Raw genomic sequence first — 19,158 nt, 5'->3', positions numbered from 1 at the left:
ACAGGTTTAATACAATAACTATCAAAATCACAGCAAGATTTTTTGCAGCTACAGATGAACTTACTTTAAACTTTATATGGAAAAGCAAACAAACTAGCATAGCTAAAATCATAAGCCTTACCATCAATTTAAAACCAACAAGGAAATACTGAGAGACATAAATAAAACATAATCCAATCCTCAAAAAGAAAAACATTTTGAAAATAAGATCACGCCAAAAATCTGCTTGGGCAAAGAGAATGATTAACAAAGCAAATTACTAGATGTAGTCAAGAAAAGAGAAAGCAAGATTAGCTAAAGAACCAACTTCAAGTACAAAAAGCCCTTCCACAACCCAACACAACAGGCTCCTTTCCCCTCCCACCACTGCAACAGTATTGATAATCAGAGGTGGTTACATACAGAAGCACGCACGCACGCATATAAACTCACTAAAAAAGCCCATATAAGATTGTTCAAAAGAACCATACTTTATTCTTTTTTTTTTTTTAATTTATTTTTGGCTGTGTGGCTGCGCGTGGGCTTCTCTAGTTGCAGCAAGCGGAGGCTATTCTTCCTTGCATTGCACAGGCTTCTCATCACAGTGGCTTCTCTTGTTGTGGAGCACGGGCTCTAGGCGCGCGGGCTTCAGTGGCTGTGGCACACGGGCTCAGTAGTTGTGGCTCGCAGGCTCTAGAGCACAGGCTCAGTAGTTGTGGCGCACGGGCTTAGTTGCTCCGTGGCATATGGGATCCTCCCGGACCAGGGCTCCAACCCGTGTCCCCTGCACTGGCAGGCGGATTCTTAACCACTGTGCCACCAGGTAAGTCCCATACTTTATTCTTTTTAATGTTTACTTAAAGAGATCTGAGTTACTTGTCTTTTAATCCAGTATAGTTTGAAAAGAGTTTTTTACCCTATCAAACTACAAAACAATCAATAATCCCAAATTCTACAGAAAAAAAACAATAAAATAAAGCTTTACACTACAGTAGTCCCCCCTTATCCACAGGGAAAATTTTCCAAGGCCCCCAGTGGATACCTGAAACTGAGGACAGTACCAAATACAAATATATTACGTTTTTCCTATACATACATACCTATTATAAAGTTTAATGTATAAATTAGGCATAGTAAAAGATTAACAATAATAATAAAATAGATCAATGTAACAATATACTGTAATGAAACAGTATACATAACAATATACTGTAATAAAAGTTATGTGAATATAGTCCTTCGCTCTCTCAAAATATCTTACAGTACAAGTTTAATGCCTTTCCCATCTTAACTAAGCACTTCTTCACTATGGCCATAACTTTTGCAGTCTGAAGTGCATCAGCAAAACTAGTACAAACTCCTATTTCCTTCTTCACAATTTCACAGATAGAAGATTCATTCTTATCATAGAGTTTAGGAACCTCAGCACAGATTTTTGTCTTTCCTTATGAAGTTGAGAACTTTAACTTTTTCACTTAAAGGAAGCACTTAACTGCTTCTCTGGCATATCCAAATTGCCATCATCACTACTCTTGCACTTTGGGGCCATTACTGAGTAAAACAAGGGTTACTTGAACACAAGCACAGTACAAAGGGATGATTCACATCCCAGACGGGATGGAGCAGGACCACAGGAAATTTAATCAGGTTATTCAGAATGGCGAGCAATTTAAAAATTATGAGTTGTTTATTGCTGAAATTTTCCATTTAATATTTTCGGACCATGGTTGACAGTGGGTAGATTTGGATGGACCTAGAGACTGTCATACAGAGTGAAGCAAGTCAGAAAGAGAAAAATAAATATCGTATTTTAATGCATATATGTGGAATCTAGAAAAATGGTACAGATGAACCTGTTTGAAAGGCAGAAATAGAGACACAGACGTACAGAACAAACATATGGACACCAGGGGGAAAGGGGAGTGGGATGAATTGGGAGATTGGGATTGACATATATACACTAATCTGTATAAAATAGATAACTAATGAGAACCTGCTGTATAGCACAGGAAACTCTACTTAGTGCTCTGTGGTGACCTAAATGGGAAGGAAATCCAAAAAAGAGGGGATATATGTATACATATGGCTGATTCACTTTGCTGTACGGTATAAACTAACACAACATTGTAAAACAACTATACCCCATTTTTTTAAAAAAAGCGAAACCATGGATAAGAGGTGACTGCTGTGCTCACTGCCTCCTTAAATTAACCTAACCCAAAACAGGTTTTTTAATCTATTCACCCTAACTGTTACTAACAGATCAGCTATTAAAGTGTGTGTACTGGGGAGGGGACTATACATCTCAGTTGGCCCAGGATGTTACCATTTGATGCCTGCTGTCGCCACATGTACCTTTTTACTATGGTAGAGGCAAAAGACCAAATGCCTATGAATATTCTAAGAATACAGTATTTTAGGTTATAAAACAATACATATATAATTTTGAAACAATTCTCTGAATATATATAAAAGATCTAGAAAAAATGTGGAGAACTACACATGAGAATTAATGGCAGTTACTCTGTGTGGTGAGATAGTTTTCACTTTTTTCTTTATATTTCCCTATATCATCTAAAAATTACTTTTTACAACAGCATATATTACTTTTTACACTTAGGAGGGAGTCATTTCCATTTGTTAAAATGCAGCTTTTCTTTCTGACCCAAGTCCTCATCTCATTTCAAAAGCATGCACTAGTCTTCTTTAATATATGTTATTCATTAAGAACTGAGGCAGTATAGGAAACTGAAACAGTATAGGAAATTATAGCCTTTAGGATGCAGAATATCTAAATTCAAGAACCAGCTTTGTTGTGGAAAATACAGAACCTACCTACCTTCCAGGATTGTTTAGAGGATCAAACAAGAATCTACATGAAAGTGTTTTAATGAAATATACTCATGTGAGCTATGAGTACTACTACAAGCACATGAACAAACTATGTAACCTCAGATCTCATATATAAAATGAAGGGGTCTTATAAAGTAAGCTCCAATTCCCTTCTACATCTGAAATTCTGGTATTAACAGTGTCCTCTTAATTCAGCCTTCTACTCACAACTAATTTATGTCTTCAAGAGGTATACCTTTTTTACTGATAACACTTCCCAGGTCTCCATGTTTTCTATCTTCACTGGGATATAGTCAGCTCTCCACATTCTGCTCGTAGGCCCTGACTGCCTGAAAGTTAAAGAAAATATGTATGGTCCTTCCAGACAGACTTTATATCCCCTCTTAATCTAATTTATATTTCATGATCTCCATCTGCCACATCTCGCAGTGTTGAGTAGTAGCTATGCACAGGACTCTGGAGCCAGGTGCCTAGGTCCAGGTTCTGGCTCTGCTGTATCACCAACACTGCAGTGTAACCCTGAACTATTTACTTAATCTCTCTGTGCCTCAATTTCCTTATCTTCAAAATTGGGATAACAACAGTGCACCTACTGGATAAGTTTGTTGTGAAGATTAAACAAATTACAAATTATATATAAAGGACTGAAAACAGTGCCTAGCATATAGTTAATGTTATATGTGACTGAAGTCTTTTTCTAACATTGCTTCTCTAAAAGTATAATGCTTACAGGCTAAGATAAAACAAACAACCAACATTTGCCTCTTACTTTTTTTCTCATTGAAAAAAATGTCTTCTTATTATTTGCTTATCAAAAATTTCTCCACATCATTGTAGTGAAGTCATACACACTCATCATCATTGGACATTTTTCTTTATTCTCTGTTCAAACCCTCTAATCCAACACTTCCCAAAATGTGTTTCACTAGAAAATTTGTTCCACTAGTTCTTCAAGATGTTATGGGGGAAGAGGGAGGAGGTTCAGTGATCAAATAAATTTGGAAAATGCTGAGTTAATGTTAAACAGGTTCCTTTACTGTAGGTCTTTTACATGCTAGTATGTACTATATTACGTTCCAAGAGAGGAAGAAGTGTACATTGTTTACCAAGTTTATTTGACCCCAAAACGCTTTTGTCAAGGCGCTACATTGGGAAATGCTGCTGCTCTAGTTCTTTAACAACTTTTAATACAAAATACGCTATGTTACATAAGCTTAATATTTCTTAAATCTGATTCACACACAAAGCCTGTTCTCAAATTCACGCTGAGAAATCTGACTCAAAAAACTAATAACTGCTGCCTTGTACAAATTACTTTTTGAAATTTCTGAATATGAATACTGACCGTAAAAGGACAAACACCAATGACCAGCTACATATGCTAGCTGACAAGCTGTTATCTCATGATGAGATGTTCAGCTATTTGTTGGCCAAATGTCCTTTAAACAAACTCTAGTTATTCAATATTCCCAAGTTTTTTCTGAATTTTCAATAATAAAAACTTGTGCTCTTCCCTTTTTAAAGGAATTCACTACAGAACACTGTCAAATCGTCCCAGAACCAGTTCTGATATAAATACAAGGCCCTAAATATACAATTTACACTGTTGAAGAACTATCCTAAAAAACACCATCTAATACATGAACAATAGGATTTCACTATTTTGCAATCCCTGATGAATTAGGAAATCAAAGCAATGATCATCAATAGCTGCAAACATCACAAAGAGAGATGACAAGACCTTACATACCTCCTGATGGAAACACAAATTCCTCCTATGAAGTACTCTTAACAAAAGAAAAAAAAAATCTGACGAATCTATCAACTTACTACAGGAAATTCAGGAGACAGAACATGTTAAATGACATTACAGTACAGAGATGCAATCAGAAAAATGAGACTATGGGAAACTTCTCAAAAACCTGGTTTCTTTTAGCAAAAAATTTTAAGAAGAAAAAAAAAGAAAGATGGAAGGAGAGTCTAAAGATTAAAAATGATTTAATATACAAGACAAACAATTGTAAAGTATGGACCTTATTTGGATCCCACTTCAAGCAAACTGTGTGTGTATAAAACAACCAGAAAAATATGAAACCTGATTACACATTTGATATTAAGAACTTGCTATAAATTTTTTTTGGTAAGATAATGGTATTATGCTTATTTTATAAAAAAGAGAGACTGACTATCTTTTAAAGATCCATACTGAAATACCTGAAATTTACAAATTAAGTATGTCTGGGATATGGTTCAAAAAAGTCCAGAGTTGGGAGTGGGGTAGGGGTGGATAGAAATATAGAGAAAATAATACTGTCTATAATAATTCTGGAGGCTCAATGATGGGTACATAGGAGCTGTTTAAACTATTCTTTCTACTTTTATATTAATATATGTTTAAAATACTTTGTAATAAAAAGATTAAAAAAAAAAACACTGTCTGGGAATTGAATTACCTACCTCGGACTGCAAATAGCCTCTACATATTCCCATAATAGATTAATGCACAGTCAAGCATAAGTGAATTTAAATTTACTATGAACAAATCATGTTTATAAAGTACTAAAAGAAATCATTTGACAAGAATTTCACTAATTCTCTACATGCTAAACTCTCCTATGTAATTAACTCTTATTTACAAGTCTGTTAACAATATCTAGCCAATTTATGGCTTTCCATGAAAAAAATATAGTTTAATGATGATTTTTTAAAATTTCTATTTAAGCTGCAGACAATATTGCAGAGTCATCGCTATCTTTCTACTCCCGTGGGCTTATGGTACTTCTGGAGTTTATCGTCAGCAGACATATTGCATGAGTGCTCCAGCTCACTGAGCTCCAAACAGGACTAGTTTTATCTTGTGTACAAGAACTCTTTCCTGCCTTCCTACTCTGAAATAAAGAGCCAAACCAACAGAAGGCAGACCAAGAGGGAGAGGGTGGTTATAAGGAGGCAGTTACAAGAGAGCACCATGGAAAAGGGAGAATATCACTGAGAACTGAAAGCTACAACTTAAAAATACAAAACATTCAGCAATTCTTTAGATTTTTGCAAAACAATGTCACATTTTGTCAATCATGAATTACTTTAAAGTGAAATGATTCTGTGAATTTGCATCTGACTTTATTCCCTTATACAGCATATCTTTAAAGAGTTTTGAAAAATTCCTCTTCAGATCTCAGACTAATTTAAATTAACCAAAGCAATTCAGAATAGTTTCAAAATGAACAGAGGAAACAGGTGACATACTAAACTTTTATCAGCATTTCCCTACTGCCACACATTACATGAGTCTTTTCAGAAGCTACCAAACTCTCTTTTTGACTTTAAAAAAGCAAAGTGCCCCACCCCATGCTAATCTACAATGCAATCAAAACAGCATCAATATTACTACAGCCTAACTGTAAAAGGTCTTAGTGAAAAATATTGGTTTAAAAAAATACCAGGGCCTCCCTGGTGGCGCAAGTGGTTGAGAGTCTGCCTGCCGATGCAGGGGATACGGGTTCGTGCCCCGGTCTGGGAGGATCCCACATGCCGCGGAGCGGCTTGGCCCGTGAGCCATGGCCGCTGAGCCTGCGCGTCCGGAGCCTGCGCGTCCGGAGCCTGTGCTCCGCAACGGGGGAGGCCACAACAGTGAGAGGCCCGCATACCGAAAAAAAAAAAAAAAAAAATACCAAAACAGTATTGTAATTATATTTTTAATTTATATTTTAATCTTAAATTTTATATTTTTAATCTAAATTATATTTCTCAAAAACTCCTAGGCTTTAAGAATAACAAACACTAAAAACATGCCAATTACAACAGGCCATCTTTGCCCTTTCATCATGCCAAGTATCTTCTGCCTCCAGATTAAGCAACTTTCCAATCACTAATTTAAGAGATCAAGCCCATAACACCATACAATGCAGAAGTCCACCACTTACACTCTGGCAGTTTTGCAAAGGAATAGCAACTTCCTTTATGAATAGAACCTTCATAAAAGAGAGTCTAGCAACTAGAGGTTATTCAAGGGCTTGTTTATTAGGCAGCTACCTCTCTCCTCTGTGGAAGCTTATCAAATGGCAGAATATCTACCCTGCCTATCCCACAGAGGTGTTATGAAGATAAATTGGGAAAATGTTTACCAAACTACTTTGAAAATGAAAGGCTATATACAAATATAAGGCATTATTATTTCATTACTTGTTTGCACTCTAGACAGTTTGCAGACTAAACTTGCTACTTAATATCATTGTTTCAAGGTCTACCAAGAAAAACTTATCTCAGGGTATAAAGATTCACTAATATTCACCTTTCTATAGCAAAGTTCAATCCTTATTCCAATTGTGTTTCTCTTCTAACATCTATAACCCTTCTTTGGCAGAAGAAAACTAGGAACATTCTTTAAGAAGTCAAAGCAACATGCGACACCTAAAAGTCTGTCTCACTGCCAACATGAGTTTCTGAACACCTATGTAGAATGGTCCTGCCCAAACGACATTATTTGGATGGGATTTTAGATCAGACAAAACCATCACACTGAGGCTGGCCGTTTCCATGCTCTGCCTCCCACAGTTTCCACCAACACCTGCCTTTGTTTCTGAATTCTAATCCAGGCTCCACCACTTACTAGCTATGCGATTCTGGGCAACTTACTTAACTTTTCTGTGCTTCAATTTCCTATCTACAAAATAAACGTGGCTTAAATAATAAACAGTTCAACCAGATTTAATATTATTTATACAATAAAGTTCTTAGAATAGTGCCTGGTGCACAATAAATGCTCAGTAAGTGTTACCGAGTATTATTACTTTATTTGTGCATCTGGCCACTCCACCACACCACCTTCACTAAATTACATAAATCTTACCATCATTTGTCATCATTCCTTCTTTTCAAAAGAATGAGCAATTTTAAGAAGTCAAACTATGACCATATTACTGATAAAATTTCAATGTATCAATACATCACTGGATGTATAGTTGTATAAGAAAGTTCAATGATACTTTATATAAAAGATACTGGCCCCCACATGCTTTTAAATTATATTAACACCTAGATAATATAATATTCCTAGGTTATCCTAGATTTCTAGTACTATCAGTCAGCAAAGCTGTTTATTTGAATGGTATCACATAAAACTTCCCATGAACAGTTTTGTATAGTGACTAACAGGAAAGGTCTTCTAAAATGGCAAAATTTAAAAGGGCTTCTATAAATGCTACTATATTAAGTTTAAAAAAAAAAAAGCTTGGATAATAATGTATCCCCCCCAAAAAAAATCAAGATCAGCAGAGACTTTAAATCAAGAGTTTAGAGTGAGGAAAAATAGCTTGCCAGAGCAAGAGGAAATATTATTATTACATTAACATCAATAACATTACAATTAGAGGACAACCAAAGTATGTTAAACACTGCAACAAACACAAGAGCTACACTCCACGCTTATTTTTTAAATATTACTTAGCACATATTTGAACAATATATGCTCCTGATAATGTTATAAATTCTAAATCTTAACACTCCACCTATGAGTGTCTAATGCAAAAAATTCACAGCATTGCTTAACTGATTTAATAGTTCTTCCTTGGCTTAAAATCTTAAAAAGGTAGAATCACTTAATCTAATTTAGAGATAATTTCACTCCACAGACAACTACCTAGAGCTGCATCTCTGGCTTACTATGTGTCAGGGACTTTTCTAGGCACTGGAATGAACAGGTTATAAAGTACCTGTTCTCACAGAGTTTACATTCCAGTGAGGAAGACAAGTAATAAACAAGTAGACAAATAAATCATTAAATTTCAGAAAGCATACTATAAAAAAGTTAAGCAAGAGAGACAAGGAGAAATTAGGGGCAAGGTGTTCACTAGTTTGTATAGTGTGCTCATTGGAGATCTCTAAAGAGGCAGACTCTCTGAACCCCTTTTTAAGCAGACACTTGAATGACGTGAGGGAGCAAGCAGTACAAAGACCTGAGGGAAGAACAGAGCAAGAACAAGTATTAAGCCCTGGGAATGCACCTGGCATGATCAAAGAACATAGTGAAGTTCAGTGTAGCAGAAGTGGAGTGAACAGAGAGGAGACAGGGACTACATCATGGAGGACTTTACAGGCCATGGCCAGGAATCTGGCTGTTATTTTAATTATAAAAGGAAGTCATTATAAAGTATTAAATAGAGGAGTGGCTTATCTGATGAACAGTTAAAAAGATCATTCTAGCTGTGAAACGCAGAATAGACTGTAGGAGGTCAAGTGAGAAAACAGGGAAAACAGTTAAGAGACTCTTGTAAGTATCTAACCAGGACATGATGGTGGTTTAGACCAGAGTTATAAGGTAGAGATGATGATATCTGATCAGATTAGAAATATATTCAAAAGACAGAACCAAGAGGATTTGCTGTTGGGCTGATTATAGGGTATAAAAAAAAGAAAAGAATCACATGTGACACCTAGGCTTTTGGCCTAAGTGACTAGGTAAATGGTCCTGCCATTTACTAAGGGCACATTGGGAAGAAATGGTGAGGACAGGAATCACAACTTCTGTGTTGTGCAAATTTAGTTTGAGAAGCTTTTTAGACAGCCAAATGAGATGTGGAATAAGCAGACGAACTATGACACTGTACCTCAGGAAAGGGGTCAGGGCTGAAGATATAAATGTGGAAGTCAATCAACATTTAGATAGTTCTTAAAGCCACAGAAATGGATAAATGTAGATGGGAAAAACTTTTTTGTTTAATCTTCACATGAGCCCTATGAGGTAGCAACTATCATCATTCCCATTTTATAGATCAGAAAATAGGCTAAGAGATAAAAACTTATCCAACATCCGTCTACTAGTAAGTGGTAATAAGTTAGAAAAACAAACAAACAAAAGATCTAATTAACTATAATGACTATGACCTTTCTCAACTGGGTTCATCATCTGAACCATAGAACTTGAAATGAATATTGGAGCGGATCTTTTCTCAACTCTCCCAAGGACAGTAGATAACTAGTGCCATTCTAGGTGCACTGGAGAGAAGTTTATTCTTCACATACAATTAATGCTCAAATGTCCTAGAACATTAGGGTTTAGTTCTCTCATGGAACCCCAGATGAGAAAAAAACTATACTATACTATTATTCTATTGTTATTATTATTATTATTCTACTACTACTACTACTAGTGGTAGGACTCACTTAAAATGAGAGGAAAAAAGACTGGTGAACAACATAAGTTACCATCTTGTGGAAACCTTTTCATGGCTTTGCTCTGTAACCAGTAAAATGAAGTGTTATTTGAGGGTTTTATACCACCAAAGGTGATTGTAAGAATACACCAGACCTCTGCTGATTCTACTCACAATCAGCACTCATCATCTGTTTTCCTGAGAACATCAATTCATCAGAAAACCACTAGAATGTAAGCTCCTCCAGTGCAAGAATATTTGTTTTTTCATTAATGTGTTCCAAGCACCTGGAACAATGTCCTTTTTGGTGAAAGAACCTAAATTTCCAGCCTCTCTGAGCAGAACTTGTTACCTTGTAAGATGGAGATGTTTTTCATGTTGTCTTAGTTTCTTGGCACCACTAAAATCTGATAGGATTATCCTAATCCAGAACTTTAAACTCTCGATTTCTTCTTCCTTAAGATTGGCCTTTCTTATGGAAATAAAACAGATTCTAGATAAAGCCATTACTGTTCAAATAACTACCATACCATATTGCCAATATGTACTGTATGTCCTGTTCAAAATAAATAGCATACAATGTGAACCAATAATTACTATCTCATACATACTCTAGAGGAAAAAATATTCTCCTTACAATTTCAGTTATCCTTTGTTAAACTCCACAAGTATTTCAGAGCACAGGTATTATGAATCAATGCAGCAACTCCATTAAATGCACAAAGTTTCAAATGAGCAATCCTGGCTAGATCGGAAATTGCCTTCTAGTCAATTTCCCCTGCACAAAATAACCTACATGTTATCAGTACAGTATTAGTGGACAATATATTTCATTTTCAAGCTATAAGAACCTGCCAACGGGACTTCCCTGGTGGCGCAGTGGTTAAGAATCCGCCTGCCAATGCAGAGGACACAGGTTCGGGTCCTGGTCCAGGAAGATCCCACATGCCACGAAGCAACTAAGCCAGTGAGCCACAACTACTAAGCCTGCGCTCTAGAGCCCTAGAGCCACAACTACTGAAGCCCGCACGCCTAGAGCCCGTGCTCCACAGTGAAGAGCAGTCCCCGCTCGCTGCAACAAGAGAAAGCCCGCATGCAGCAATGAAGACCCAACGCAACCAAAAAAAAAAAAAAAGAACCTGCCAATGGCAGGCATTAAGTGCCCTTCCACAATGGGTTCCGGTCACTGAAATGACTGCAGGGCATTTTTTTAAATCACTCATCTCTGGCAAAAAATATATATATATTAAAAAGTATAACAACACATTCTGTTGGTAAGGCTGTGGTGAAAACAGGTGCTCTCATACATTACTGGTGGGAACGCAAATTAGTACAACACTCCTGGAGGAAAATTTGGCAATACCTAATAAAACTACATATGCACAGAACTTTTGACCCAGCAATCCCACTTACAGGAATCTACCCTGAAGATACATCTCTTACACTACAAAAATATACATTCACAGGTCACTTACTGCAAAATTGTTTATAACTGCAAAATACAGGAAACAACCTAAGTGCTCACATACAGAAGAATGACTGAATAACTTAGGATACATCTACACAGTAGAGTACTATACAGCTGTAAAAAAGAATGGAGAATATCTGGGAATTCCCTGGTGATCCAGTGGTTAGGACTCAGAGCTCTAACTACTGGGACCCTGGATTAGATCCCTGGCCAGGGAACTAAAATCCCATAAGCCACATGGCGCTGCCAAAAAATAAATAAATAAAAAATTTACAAATTAAAAAAAAAAAGAATGGAGAATATGAAAAGACTATCTCTTCAAAAGAATGAACTGTTGGGGTGATTTCCAGGACATACTATTAAGCTGAAAAAAAGGTGCAAAAAAGTATCTATAACATGCCACTTTTCATATAAGAAAGAAGGGAATAGGAAAAAGAGTTTGGCAGTTCCTCAAAAAGTTATCATATGACCCAGTAATTCCACTCCTAGGTATATATGCGAGGGAATTGAAAACATACGTCCACATAAAAACTTGCACCTGAATGTTCATAATAGCCAAAAAAGAAAAAAGAAAAAAGAAAAGAAAAGAAAAACCAAATGTCCATCAACTGATGCATGGATGAACAAAGTGTGGTATATTCATACAATGGAATATTATTCAGCCATAAAAAGAATGAAGTACTGACACATGCTGTAACATAGATGAACCTAGAAAAGATTATGTTAAGTGAAAGAAGCCAGGCACAAAAGTCCACATATCACATGATTCCATTTACATGAAATGTCCAGAATAGACAAATTCATACAAACAGAAAGTATGGTTACTACCGGCTGGAGAAGGGGGAATAGGAAGTGACTACTAATGAATACAGGGTTTCATTTCCAGATAATGAAAATGTTCTAAAATTAGGTAGTGGTGATGGTTGCACAACCTTATGAATAGACTAAAAAACAATGATTTGTACACTTCAAAAGGGTGAGCTTTGTGTTTTGTGAATTGTACCTCAATTTAAAAAACTGTATGCAAGAAAAAAAGGAATACAAAAAAAAACACAATCTGTTCATCTGTGTAAAAGAGATAATGGAAGGATAAACCAGAAACTAAAGAAGCTGGTTACCTAAGGGCATGGAAAACAGGTGGGGAAAAGGGGGAGGGGAGGGAATGGGAATAGGGTAGTAGGAATAAGGAGTGACAATTATCTGAGTATGTTTTTTTAATGTAATGTTTAGTAGCAGTAATGTTTCATATACCAAAATAAATAAAATCATCCAGAACTGGAGGAACCCAAAATAGGATACAAAGAATGAGAACTAACTGCATTACAGATGAATAACATAACCACACTAAAGGAAGTGAGGAACAAAAGAATTAACCTGAGTAACTTTGAAAAACAGTATGTTGACTAGATACTGTAAGGCTAAAGACAAGGAAAAAAACATGTATACACAGACTGCACTCATTGGTAAATATGTTTCTCATAAGAGTTAGCAATCGGTCACTACTTGATGTGCATTCTAAAATTGGACAAATAAATTAGTATACAGTATTATAGATAACGAGAGGCAGGTTTCTCACTGTCAGAAAAAAAGTTACAAATAAGAAATGGCTGGTAAAGCAGAAACTAACACAACATTGTAAAGCAACTATACGCCAATAAAAATTAATTAAATAAATAAAAAGAAAAGGTTGGAATGAACCTTGTGGTGTTGGACTGGAATACAAGATTTTTTTTTTTTTTTTTTGCTGTACGCGGGCCTCTCACTGCTGTGGCCTCTCCCGTTGCGGAGCACAGGCTCCGGACACACAGGCCCCGCGGCCATGGCTCGCGGGCCCAGCCGCTCCGCGGCATGTGGGATCCTCCGGGATCGGGGCACGAACCCGCGTCCCCTGCATCGGCAGGCGGACTCTCAACCACTGCGCCACCAGGGAGGCCCGGAATACAAGATATTAATATGAACTCAAATATGGTTTTTAAAATATAGAGAAAGAAATACAGAAATAAGTGTGTGTGCGTGTGTGTGTGTGTGTGTGTGTGTTAGCATGTGTGAGCAAGTTAGTATATACATATATTTCCTAGCTCTGTCCTCTGAGGGCCTAGGAGCAATGACACCCCAGTGAGCATACCTAGCATTCAGATCTTGATTTAAATTCTGTTCTCCAATAAAAGGAACCAGATCTCCTTAGAGAAGTAGTTGATTTCAGGACAGGTACAAGGAAAAATACAAGATCAGCATGGAATATAGTCTGTGGTGCCAGAACATAAGGAAGTGCTCAAAAAAGAGTGGAGGACAACCCGAAAGAGCTCCTAATGGCCAAAACTGGAAGAATCTTGAGCAATAAGATAATGATACTATTGAAGTAGAATCTGTAGAATAAAATAAATATCCATTAAGTCATACTTATAAAAATAAATAATTTAACAAATAAATGAGGAAGGGACGTCTCTTTCTTACAGAAGAATTCCAATAATAAATGTAAAAGGAACGAGGGAAATAACAAAATCACCAGTAGGCAAATACCACAGTAATAACTGTTGCAGACAAGATCCACCAATGGTTGCTAAAATCAGTGGGAGAAAGTTTGAGGAGAAGCAGTGTATCTGCACAGTCTCAAAGTATCTCCCTTAGGATATGTATCAATTACAAAAAGAAAAATAGTAACTTTATAGTGGAGAATACAGCAGAGTTCACCTTAATAAAGCAATCAAGGTTAAAATATCATTAGCAATAAGACATATCAGCACCATGTACCCTCTAGTATGATGCACTGAGGACACATCCCTTTTGTAGTTTTCTTGCAAACATACAGAACCTCAATCTAATCACGAGAAAAACATCAGACAAACACAAACTGAGAAATATTATACAAAATAACTAATACTCATCAAAAGTGTCAAGGTCATGAAAGACAAGGAAAAACAGAGGAACTGTCACAGATTGTAAACAAGACTAGGAAGGTATAACAACTAAATGCAATGTAGGATCCTGGATTAGATCCTGGAAGAGGAAAAAAAAATACATTGGGGAAAAACTGGTGACATTCATGTAAAGTCTGTAGTTTAGTTAATAATATTTCACCAATGCGAATTTCCTGCGTTTGATCATTGTTATGTAAGTCTTCAACAGTAGAGGATGCTATGTGAAGGGTATATAGGAACTCTCTGTACTATCTCTGCAACGTTTCTGTAAGTCTAACATTATTTCAAAATAAAGTTAAAAATAAATAAAATCCATCAATCGATCATCTTATGCGAATGTCTTATTCCCTTGCTCAGGGATCTCATCTGGAATTTAATATTCCCATTAATTTAGAGGGTCTAGTAAGTGACAGCAGAACAATCTAAAATCATAAAAACCAGATCGGGTATCTAAAAAGTAAATTACCTACGTTTTGTTTTTTATACCTTCTGCCTTTTTTAGTCAAAAAAAATTGCTGCTGTTGCAACTTTACTGGCTTTGCAAACTTCTTTTAAAACGACCAATTTTTTTTGTGTTTTCAATATCGTGATAATCCGTAGTATGTGCCCAAAATAACATTTCATTTGTCTGTTAAGGCAAAGTTTTATTTACATAAAAAACTGTCAGTAGATTATAGTAAGTTTGTTACTTATTATCACATAGTCGTCCAACCATAAAATTCAAGGTTTTTTCTCAAGTCAATTTGCTTTTATCCTAATACAAACTTCTTTCCACACCCTAAACTACAAAGTCATCATTGTTATTTTAAGTTCTGAAAATCTGAATTTTAAAAAATCAGCTGTTCAATGTATGCAGTCTTTTTTTTAAAATTTCAAATATTAAGTAATTTTGTCTTTTTTGGGGAAAAATGCTTGGGACATTAGAATTCTACTGTATTTATTATTTGCATCCTCTACGAACTAACCCAGCCTAATCAACAAGTCTTCTGAAATTCCTTTTATCAAATAGGATTTTCAGATGTTTATATTAATAAACAGATTAAGCGACATGTTTACATTTGCTTTCTCCTCCACGCACCACCACGATGCCTGCATTGGGAGTGGAATACATGACAAGCAAATGAATGGGTAAGTGTCATGAGCAAACAGCATGACTAGAAATTTAAGAAGCAAAGTGATAAGAACCTTAGGGAAAGCAAAATTCATAAAAGTTTAGAATTACAAGAGGCCTTAACAGGCCATTCCAATGACAACCCCAGACAGATGACAATCTACCCTATTTTTAAAAGCCTCCAGATTTTCAACCTCCCTAGATGTCTCATTCTGCCATATAAAAAACTGTCATGTGATTTGGGGGAAATATTGCAAGACTATTCTTTGCCCTACCTAATGCTTTCTTTCTTCAAATAATATAACAATACATTTTAACTCACTTCCAAGATTTACGAATGCGTACAGGTGCTTAATACACACGTGTGTACATATATATGCACACAGGTACCAAGGACACTCAATTTTGCTTGTATAAACACACACTATAAAAATCTACATAATCAAAGGCACATGTCCACCCCATCCCAATCACAAAAGCACTATGAAACAAACAATGCCACATAATGGTTCGGGTCTAAAAATAACCAATGGGAGCCAATTTTATAAAGCCTTGAAGTAAAAAGGTTTCTTCCCACCATAATAATCAAAGTTTATTTGCTTTCCACAAATACTACTCTTTTACAGCACCCACCACAGGCAGAACTGTAAAAACACATATGTCCTAAATCCAAGTAAACAATAATTTTTAATTTTTTTTTAAAAGCATTTAGCTAATAATCATTTTGGAAGAGGGCCCAATGAAAGAGATAGTGATGACAGAGTACAGCCAGTGCTAATGAACAAGTAACCAGTTTTAATCAAGCAGGTCAAAGAAGTGACTCAAATAAAACAAATCATTTTTCCAACATGTATAGAATGGGGAAGTCCCAGTCAAGGATGACCCAAAAACTATTTGAAAAAATTAAGTGTCTGTTAGGAAATACACCAAAATGTTAACCGTGAAATGCTACCTCTGGAAATGGAATTACGAGGATGGGTCAGTGTGTTCAGATTTGGTATTCCTATTATTCTGAGTATCCATATTTTCTACTGCATTATAGAAACCATTGTTAAATTAAAGCAAAATTCTGTCCCTGTGTTTCACAGCTCTCTAGGATGCACAGCATGTCTTTTACATAACCTCCTGGGAGAGATCGTACCAGCTCCGGTCTTCCTGGGTCTCCCATGAACCTGCCACCCATCACAGGAAAGGTTTCACTATGTTCCCTGAGACAGCTCCAGTCATCATCCTCCTCATCTCACCCCAGAGACTTAACAATGCATCTCGTCTCCCCTCCCAGTAGCAAAAGCTTTATAAATTGTTATTTTATAGAGGCAGAAGATTTGAAGAAAGGTTTACCGGATCATGAGCTGCCCCCACCCAAAAAGCACAGCAAAAGGGAAAGACACGTCGTCCCAACCTCCACCCCTCAAAAGGTGGAGGGTGACGGGGGGCACCCGGGTCGCGGCTCTCCTCGGATCCCGAAATAGAGTCGGGCCGCCACCCCACCCCCCGGTCCGAGCCCCGGCCGGGGGCGGGACTCTCGTTAGCCGATAAAGGAGTGGGGGAGGTCAGAGACGCGACCCCCGAGGCCCGTGGACTGATACAGCAAGCCGCCAGAGGGGCGGGTTCCTCCGCCCTCTCGGGCCAGCCGCTCAGCTTCTAACGCGGCTCTGTAGCCGCCCGGGCAGCGAGAGGCCTCAGGGGCCGGGGAGCCGCACCGCGCCGGGAGGGCTTCCTCAGGCCTCTGCCTGCCTCCCACCCGGGACCCCGGTGGCCCCCTTCGGCGGCGGCCCCCGAACGGCTCAGGCCGGCCTTGCCGGGCCAGCGGGGCGCACGCACAGGCGGCCTGGAGGACAGAAGAGAAGGCGTTACCATACGCAGCTCCAGAGCTGGCGGGGGTGGGGCGCGGCTCCGGCGACCCGAGCCAGGCTCGGCAGCGGCTGCGGTGGCCGCGTCCTTTATTTTTGCTGCAGCAGCGGCGACTTGTCACAGGGAAAGACGTAGGAGGCGGCGGCAGCAGCAGCAGCAACAGCGGCGGCAGGCGAGTCTCGCGGGACTTGGGCGGAACTCTCGCGCAGCCTGGAACCCTCGCGCCGCTCCCCAGGCCTAGCGCGGGAGGCAAGAGTAGGTGGGGGAGGAGTACTCGGTGGAGGAGTGTTCGGGCCAGGCTGCAGGAGAACGGGAAAAGAGACTGGGATTTAATAATGGATGGGGGTGGGAAGCCTAGATTCTAGGAACACCCAGTTACCGCGCAGCCCTCACCTTTCAGCGCAGAGGCCAGGCAGCTCGGTGCGTCCGCGAGGATCGGACTCCGCATGAGGCACAATTGTGGGGCGTTTCATAAACGGCGGTGAGCAGTACGGGGACCAGCCAGCGCACCCCCTTTTCCTCGTGGTGGGCGTGGAAGACCCTACTGCCCCGCGTCCTGTTGCTGCCGGATGGAGCGACGCGTGGAAAAACTGGCTGCCGAGGCTAGGCGGCCACACCCCTTTATCTCGGACTCGCGCCACAGCGCTCTGCGCTCTTTATCTCCCACACGAGCCGGACCTTCTGGCCGGTCAAGTTCAATCCCATGAAAGCGGTTCACTTGAGTTACTTCTAGCTTTTTATTCATGAATTTGTGCTGCAGGACTGCCAAAACCCTGCAGATGCTGGGGCCTGCGACTCCTTCTTTCTGCTGAGGAACACAGAGGTAAATTACGACTTTGATCTTGACCTTGACCTCGACCTCTACAGTGAAGTCTCATGAGTGGAGGGACCCTGACTGGCCTAGTCATCACTGTGTCTCCAGCACCTAACACTGGCCCAGGTGCTCATTAAATTGTCGAATGAATACACCTGTCCCCATCTTCCTTCTGTACCTGTTCTTACTCCAAGACTCCACATTTATAGCCACCATCCTGGTATCCTTTGTTGAAAATTTTCTGACGAGCAGCAGTTATGTCTAACTGACTGAGGTCATGGAGCCGATCGCTGCCCTCCAGAAGTTCACAATCTAACTGGGGACATATGAGGAATATGCAGCATACAGGCCATGTACGTGTCACTAATGTAAAAAATTGTGATATAGGCAGAAGAGGGAGTGCTTGCCCCATGGATATATGGGGAGATAAGTTGGATATATGCGAGGCAGTTTAGCCTAAGAGTTTTTTGACTCACTGTCAAATAATTTGTTTCACTGTCACATAGGTGAGAATTCTGGAATCCCACTTACTAGGTGTGTGACTCTGGACAAGTTGCTTGACCTCTCCGAACCTCAGGTCCTTATCTGTCAACTCATAATGTTCTTATTATCACAGGGGTCCTGTGAAGAGTAAAATATATGTAAAGCTCCTGGCACATATTAATTACTCATTAAATGCTAGGCCTTATTATGTGTGTAACTTTTAAGTTTCTACATGTAAAATGTGTGTCTATTTCTGGTAAACTCGATGTGAGGGGGTGGGTATATGTGATGTCATTGTTGCCAGTGCTTTATCATCTGGTTATTGTGTGTGAAGCTGAGACAAGTTAACAAGCTCCCCTGCCATCCTCATTTTAACTTGTTGATGATGTAGGCATATGTGTCACTCAAAGCATCCCATGACATTCCATTTTTCTTGGATTTGTAAAACTTTACTAGGACTCTGCTTATTTTATTTATTTTTATTTTTTGCAGTATGTGGGCCTCTCACTGTTGTGGCCTCTCCCGTT

At 38.6% G+C, this 19,158-nt stretch overlaps 1 protein-coding gene across 7 annotated transcripts in view; it reads right to left on the bottom strand.

Moving 5' to 3' along the window:
* The window catches only part of HERC1 (HECT and RLD domain containing E3 ubiquitin protein ligase family member 1), a 220,482-nt gene extending 202,554 nt beyond the window's left edge, over positions 1-17,928 (bottom strand). For 5 of the 7 annotated variants that reach the window (XM_060097204.1, XM_060097205.1, XM_060097207.1 and 2 more), the window contains exons 1-2: positions 17,728-17,928; positions 17,338-17,633 (exon numbers count right to left, since the gene is read on the bottom strand). The gene's annotated coding sequence lies outside the window, so the exon portion shown is untranslated. The remainder of the gene's footprint in view (positions 1-17,337; positions 17,634-17,727) is intronic. The other 2 variants (XM_060097209.1, XM_060097210.1) reach the window with 1 other exon arrangement.
* Positions 17,929-19,158: the final 1,230 nt, after the last annotated feature.

Source organism: Mesoplodon densirostris, chromosome 4, assembly GCF_025265405.1.
Source record: "Mesoplodon densirostris isolate mMesDen1 chromosome 4, mMesDen1 primary haplotype, whole genome shotgun sequence".
Taxonomy (NCBI): domain Eukaryota; kingdom Metazoa; phylum Chordata; class Mammalia; order Artiodactyla; family Ziphiidae; genus Mesoplodon; species Mesoplodon densirostris.
The sequence above is the reverse complement of the archived record's forward strand: the minus strand, read 5'-3'. Positions and strand labels throughout refer to the sequence as shown.